The sequence below is a fragment of the Lactuca sativa genome, chromosome 2 (assembly GCF_002870075.4).
Source record: "Lactuca sativa cultivar Salinas chromosome 2, Lsat_Salinas_v11, whole genome shotgun sequence".
NCBI classification, from domain to species: domain Eukaryota; kingdom Viridiplantae; phylum Streptophyta; class Magnoliopsida; order Asterales; family Asteraceae; genus Lactuca; species Lactuca sativa.
The window spans coordinates 222,587,641-222,593,478 of record NC_056624.2 but is presented as its reverse complement, the minus strand read 5'-3'; the positions used below and the strand labels follow the sequence as shown (position 1 = coordinate 222,593,478).

Here is a 5,838-nt window from a genome sequence, read left to right as displayed (position 1 = left end):
TGAAAAAGGCTTAGCGACACAGCTTGTTTCCGTTTGCCATCTCACTCATTGTACGATGACAATTAAAATGTTGTTCTAATGAGAATTGACTTATTCTATATGTTATTTTACTAAATTATATATTGTATTTAAATGAAATAATTATAATAAATATAATAATAAGTGGATATCAATTGTATTAATTTAACTTTAATTTTAATTTTAAAATTCCTAAATTAAAGTCCAATTTTTATTTTTTTCGTTTATTTAAATTATTTGTTCAAAATTAAAAGAGAAATAAACAATTTAATTTCAATATTGTTTTCATTTTCCTTATAAATTTAAACTCCTATATATTTAATACATTCATATTTAATTTAAATTTTTTTAAATAAATTCGTGCAATACAACACTTTCATAACTCATAAACTTAATAGAAAGTGATTTCCTTTGATTTTAAGAAACTAGAAATAACAAAATATTATTACTAACGTGTTATAGGCAATTAAAACACGAGGTTAAATAAAAACATAGAAACCATAGTTCCATGGAAGTGTTATAATATTAAAACACTTCAAATATTTTAAATAAGTTCCAAATAATTAAATCGTATTGTACCGTGAAGTTCTATAAAGATAATCTCGTACTAGTGTTTGATGAAAAATTAAGAAAATTACATAAAAAAATAACTATTGCAAACATTTCAACAGGTGCATCACGACTTCTCACGACTCGTGATTTTATAGGGTAATATATATATATACTAGGTACATTTGAAGGGTCGTGCTAAGCACGACCCATGAGGGAATTAAAAGTACGTTGCCATTATATGTAAGGAGCCAAGTATGTTGCTATTATCGGTAAGGATCTGAAAATACATTGCTATTATGGGTTAGGAAATGAAATCACATTGCTATTATAGGCAAGAATAAAGTACATTGGCTATATTGGTTTCCAAAAAGGTCCCAATAATTCATTAAGAACTTCTGCATATGAAGTGTCAAACACAACAGAAAAGTGTTTCCATATTGTAAAAAGCTTCCAAAAAATATAAAAATATATTCCAAAGAGACATGGGCATAAGCATAAACACCAAATTGCAAAGTATCCCATTCAGCCCTCATGAATACCAGACACCGGCACAATCTGTAGTCAAAACGAAAGATTACTTTTTAGTTTAACTGTAAAGTGTTGTTATAAGATAAATCGAAAGTAGACTACTACAATTAAAACTTATAAGTACATTGTCATTTCTTGCCTTTAATCTTTCTAATAATATTAAAGATATAATTCCTAAAACCTTTACTTTGACCGTATGAAAGCGGTTGTAAAAAAACATTTTCCAATTAACACTTTATAACAAAAAGAAAACTAAAACTATAACAATTAAAGTTATTAAAGACATTAACATATGAAAGTTTGTTACTCTATAACGATATAGTGAATAAAACTTTTGACATATACAACGAATTTTAATCAAAATTTAATCAGTAGTGTCCAAGTCCTTTAAACTTTTGACACATACAACGATCTTAATCAAAAATTAAAAAATTTAACAACCGTATAAAATTATAATTATTTGATGAAAATTTTCACTGAATTATGTATATCTTTAATCAATGGACACAATTTTAAAATAAAATCATTTTCCGAAAAAAAAAAAACATGTTCCAGATCTAATAAGTTAAATTAATATGAAAGCATACCATGTTCCCATCAAGGTTAAACTCCTTTCTTAAGGATTCCATGACCAATTCTTGCAAATATATGCTAAATAACAACATACTATTTGTATAGGGTAGTACCACTGTATCCTGTTGAAAAAAATACACAATGATTTAAAAAGAACAAATGAAAATAAGCATAATGTTGAGGAGTTAAAACCTAATTTATCCATGTTTAAGTAAGAATTACACCACTACACCATCTAAAGCCAAGTACCAGCATAATGTAAGCAATGTTACAGGTGCAACAATCTCTTCTAATTTATCATCAATCATCACTAAAGCCTTCAAGATGCAAAAAACAAGTTTTGTAATTTTCATGATGCAAAAAAAATCACTTCTTGTTATTATCATGGTGGTTAATCTTTTTGGGTTGTTAAAGGGAGGAGGTAAAAAGGTATACATGCATCTATTGTAAACTAATATCATCAAGTTCTTTGTTTTACACTCTTCCTTCATTCACATAGTTGGTTCACTGATTTGCTTTATACATTCTCTATAATCCCTCAGTGTGTTAACAACTCTCTGGCCTTAGCTACAACAAGTTAGGTCAAGTAGTGCATCCACCTCTTTTTGTATAGAGGGTAAATTAATGTCTGGCCTTGTTCCACCATGTGGGTAGGATAAAAATTTACAATTGTTGTCCAAGTCCATGCCGAAGGCAGTACAAGTCCGTCTATTATGTCCTAACTTTCATAAGAAACACGGACTTAATAAACAAAATACAATGACACCATCTTCCTACAAATTATAATTATATATGGCCTCAACTAAATTCAACCACCTAGTAACCCATATTTGTTTTATCAATGGAGAGATGTGTGCATTAACATGAGATGTCAACTGTCACTTGTAAGGGGGGGAGGTAACATAACAAAAGCAAGCTACATGAACCAACCCTATGAACACGTCAATGTCTGATTTGGCTAGGTTTGCATCATTCCAGACAGCCATACACACCTACATTAATCTTCAGCCTGGAATACCCGTCTAAGATGCTGTCAAGAAAAATTCAAACTGACAGTCATACAATTGGACATACAAAACTTGAAAATACCTTATCTAGCACACAAAGATACTTTATATTGTTTCTTTCTTTCTTTTGTACTTTTGTTCCTTGGATGCCCATAGTGAGACCAATATCAGCCTAAAGATAACAAAATGATTGCAATTTCACAATATGAAAGCATATATGTAGAAGAAAAGTAACAATAAGGAATTTAATTTGAACATGCAAACCTCACGTTAATCGAAGAAGGGGCATTGATTGCTATTTAATCTTTGAACAAATGGAAAGTTTGCATCAATGCTTGTTTTAGTAGACTATCCATAAGAAACGTAGAACCTGGCATTCTCAAGTTCAAGAGTTGGGTGTGGATTTGGATTGGTAGACTCCAAGAGCTTCATCACATCTTCAATTTCAGATTTCTTATCACTTTGGATTCCAAATATGTCATGACTAAATTCAAAAATAAAAAAGCCCTAATTCTGATTCCTTCGATAACCAAAAGTGAACATGAGTGTAAGACATACATGCAAGCGACAATGAGCAGGAGAAAATGATGAGGCCAAATGAAAGGAGTGGCGATTGAACGTCTTCTCAATTTCGTTTTCTGATTGGAACCAAAAAATAACATTATAAATCATTCTTCGCTTAGCAGATTAAGATTCACAAATGGGAGAGACAAATGAGACACAAATCTTGAATGGAGAGAAAATGGATGAAAATAAATAACAGCTAACCAATTGCTTAAAACTCAAGAATTATGATTCAATAGGAGTGGATAATAGAGTGCCAGGTTACATATTTTGAAATTCATCTGATCTACAAGCACCATCGATTAGTTTCAACTTTCAACAATTTAGTAGCTTTCTTCTCCCTCCCCCTTTGAGCTTCCATTCCCTGCAACGTCAGAGATGCCATTAAAGACAATATAAGCCATCTCATTAATGTAATCCACAGATTATTGTAATGACTTTCAAATAAATAAGAAAGAATGATGAAAGAATTGGGGAAGATGCATTGAGGCGCGAGAATATACCTGCCATCTGGAAGGAATAAAAAAAGCAGATCATTCTCCAGGTAAGAAACCTCAAGAGGAAAGGAAATTTGAATACAAACCCAAATCAGAGGGAAGTTCCAGATTTTACTTACCAAGATAAGCGTGTTTAAGTTTTTGGCTTCTTGGCTGGTCGATTGATAGCAACACTGGAGGGCTTAAGCATCTGTGGTGAGCTATGCTTTCTTTGGGTTGGAACTTCGATGTAGACCATTTAATCGATTATCCCAATACTATGAATAAAGACAACTATAAATTAATCAGAGCGGTTGATTACACCACCACTACCGATGCTCGTCGTCTTCACTCTTCAATAGCTTTGTGCTCCTAAACATTTTTCCAAAGAGAAAGAATGATAGGGAGAGATGGTAACGGTGGTGGCGTATTGGGAAAGCAAAAGAGGGAAACACAGATAATGGAATATGGGGCAGGTGGCAAGCCTAAAAGGAGGAAGTGGCAAGGCTAATAGCTAGAGGTGGCGCCGTGGCAGAATGTGGAAGATGCGGGTGTATCTTGGGCAGAATCTGTTTTAATACAAGAAGCTTACAGAGGAAGTTTTGTAAGTGGAAAGGCAATATGGACTGCTGATTCAGTCGGGTAAATCCAAGTGGATTTCTCTTTGTCTAGAACCAAAAAGTCATTTGTACATTGTACATTTTTGGCTTTTATATATTTTATATTATCGTTTAAAGCTAATAAACCCTATCCAAGCAAACATGACCCAAAAACAATCTGGATCCTACTGTTAGTGAAGGTGACGTGGGAAAAACCAAAAATCCTCATAAATTCAACAAAAAATCCTGATAAAATCCTCAAAAATTCATGCTTAATTCTAAAGACTTTTACCCATCCACTTACCTCAAATTTTAGCCATTGAGGTTCTTTTATATATATATATATATATATATATATATATATATATATATATATATATATATATATATATATATATATATATATATATATATATATATTAATTAGCTTATAACCCGGAAAACCCCAATTTACAAATTAAACGAATATTGAAAGGTGAATATCGTTATTCAGTTATTTAAAAGAGTTATTAATTTACATATTTATATGATTTGTTTGTAACTTTATAATGGTTTTTTCAAATTAATATGTAAAATGTTTTGAAGATATAGAGGACATTCTTTATGTGTAAATTATTGAAAAAAATGGTGATATATAGACTAAAAAACAACCACAAATAATCATGGAAATGCAATTGTTGTACTACAATTTAAATGTATATTATACAAAGAAACTTATATGAAAACTAACTTATGATTTGGCATACATGAGCTTTGTATACCATTTAAAACATCACATGGGTATAAATTGGCATCAAACTCATCATGAAGAAACTCAGATTAACAGGGTCTATCTGAACTTAAGTATTATGTTTCATCTCCTAGAAATAATGATAACAAACGATCATTTTTATTCTAACTCCTCAATGACAAGATGATCGTTTGAAGAAGATACAAAATCAACATCGGGGCAAGGTATCATTGGATATTTTTTGAGTCTGGAATTGTTACGAACTTAAATTTGCTTGATCTCAAATAAAGTTAGGTTCCTGAGTAGACATATTGTTATAGGTTAAAGTTAAAAAAAACAAATAGACAATATATTAGTTATAATGGAAAATAGGATACCTATACATTAAAAAATGTTATCGTTGAACAAAATGTAAAGTAGACTGCCATTATAGGTTAATTTCATAATAAAATAGTTGGTACATGTTTAATTAAATTTACAGAAAATGTAACTTTTTTTAAAAGTTTACATAAATGGTCCCTGTTTGTAGGGGTGGCGAATATGTACCATGAAAAACCAACCAACATGTGTACCAACCGAACCAATTATTTTGGTAGCCAATATGTTTGGTAGCCAACATATTTGGCTAGTAGTACCGTACCAATTAATTAATAATGGTACGGTAATGGTACAAGGTTTTAAATGTCACGGTATTACCGTACCAACTAATTAATAATGGTACGGTAATGGTACAAGGTTTTAAATGTCACGGTATTACCGTACCAACCAAGTTATTTTTCATATATATAAAA

At 30.9% G+C, this 5,838-nt stretch overlaps 1 long non-coding RNA gene across 2 annotated transcripts; it reads right to left on the bottom strand.

Annotated features, from left to right (window-relative positions):
* Positions 1-908: 908 nt before the first annotated feature.
* Positions 909-4,296, bottom strand: LOC111883989 (uncharacterized). Of its 2 annotated transcripts, XR_002847573.2 has the most exons (7): positions 3,859-4,296; positions 3,447-3,606; positions 3,237-3,316; positions 2,943-3,115; positions 2,761-2,850; positions 1,686-1,793; positions 909-1,125 (listed from the first exon to the last, which is right to left on the bottom strand). It is a non-coding gene; the product is annotated as an uncharacterized LOC111883989 (long non-coding RNA). The 2 variants fall into 2 exon arrangements; XR_002847571.2 differs by having other exon boundaries at positions 1,686-2,850.
* Between the last annotated feature and the right edge of the window lie 1,542 nt (positions 4,297-5,838).